Source organism: Cyprinodon variegatus, unplaced genomic scaffold (genome assembly GCF_000732505.1).
Source record: "Cyprinodon variegatus isolate N-32 unplaced genomic scaffold, C_variegatus-1.0 Scaffold713, whole genome shotgun sequence".
NCBI classification, from domain to species: domain Eukaryota; kingdom Metazoa; phylum Chordata; class Actinopteri; order Cyprinodontiformes; family Cyprinodontidae; genus Cyprinodon; species Cyprinodon variegatus.
Genome location: NW_015151166.1, coordinates 111,227 through 112,583, shown reverse-complemented (window position 1 = coordinate 112,583; position 1,357 = coordinate 111,227). Strand labels below are relative to the sequence as shown.

The 1,357-nt window shown below is 36.4% G+C and overlaps 1 non-coding gene across 1 annotated transcript; it reads left to right on the top strand.

The window, feature by feature from the left end:
- Positions 1-489: 489 nt before the first annotated feature.
- Positions 490-571, top strand: trnas-uga. The gene has a single exon. It is a non-coding gene; the product is annotated as a tRNA-Ser (tRNA).
- The last annotated feature ends 786 nt before the right edge of the window (positions 572-1,357 follow it).

Below are 1,357 nucleotides of genomic sequence, written 5' to 3'. Positions count from 1 at the left end.
ACAAAGAAGCTCAAATTTCCTGAGGGGGTCAGTTAGTTTAGACCCTCATATTTACCTTCGGTTAATAGTACTAATAATAATCACCAAAATAACGTAATTAGTAAAAATGAGTGATTCATTTTTATCAAAGGCATATTGATCCTTACAGAGGGGGTTTACTTAAATATAGTTACTTGCTCTGAATCTCAGGATATCTAAAAAAGAAAACTGGTCTCCTATGAATTCAGAATTATTTCTTTATTTAATCTATTTTCCAATAACTTAATCCTAAATACCCTGAATAAGTGATGAAAAGACGGTCAGGCTGACTCTGATCTGTAGATATGGCTCCCTCTAGTGGAGCTAGGCTGATATTACCACTCCCTTCTTTAGTTTACGGAAACAGCCCGCTGCCGTAAATCCGAACAGAGTTCCGAACCAGATAGAAAATCAACAGCCTCAATAAAAATGTGTGCAATGATATACCACGTGACCTTCCGGCCGCTGCGTGCTGCGATGGCCGAGTGGTTAAGGCGTTGGACTTGAAATCCAATGGGGTCTCCCCGCGCAGGTTCGAACCCTGCTCGCAGCGCAGAGAGGAATTCATTTTTGATTCTGATGCAAGATTCGTGTTTAACTTTAGCTATTTTATCACATCTATTTTATATCACAGTGGATTATTAAAACTGTAGCTGCGGCAAAGGAAGGACACAGAATGTGTTCACGGAATTTCACAATAATTTCCGCAGATGAAAGAAGGAAATTCTAGAAACCTCTTTGATATGTGATTTAAATGACTGTCCTATTAAAAAATAAAACCACGATATTTTACTTTATTAACTGAGATATGGTGAATAAATAGAGATCAGTGGGCAAGACACATACTGACTAGTGCAGATGGAGTTAATACCTTTTACCGCCAGGTGGTGCTGTTGAGTCCTGACCCATGGGATTCTCTGTCGCAGAGAAAAGAGTCGAAAAGCTGCAAGAGTTTGCAGAATAAATATAATTTCTAATGCTCAAATTCAATTTAATTTAAAAAAAGAAAAACTTTATTAATCCTTAAGTAAAATAAAATATTGATTCACATTTAAATGTTAATTATATAAATGAAAATTCACTTTACCTTTTCATTTAAGGTCACTTTCCAGAGAAAATTCAATTAGATGATCCAAGTAATTAAAGGTTTGACGTTTTCTAAAGAAAACCATTCGATTGCATTCAGTCATTGACTTTACAGGATTCTCTGCATGCATGTAATGACAGTGGAGAGGAAAAACTCCCCTCTTCTTCCACACTGCTGCACCTAATAATTTATAATAAAAGTTGAACTTTATTGGAGAAATGTACCTCTGCATTTAAGCCATCCCCTTGGGGA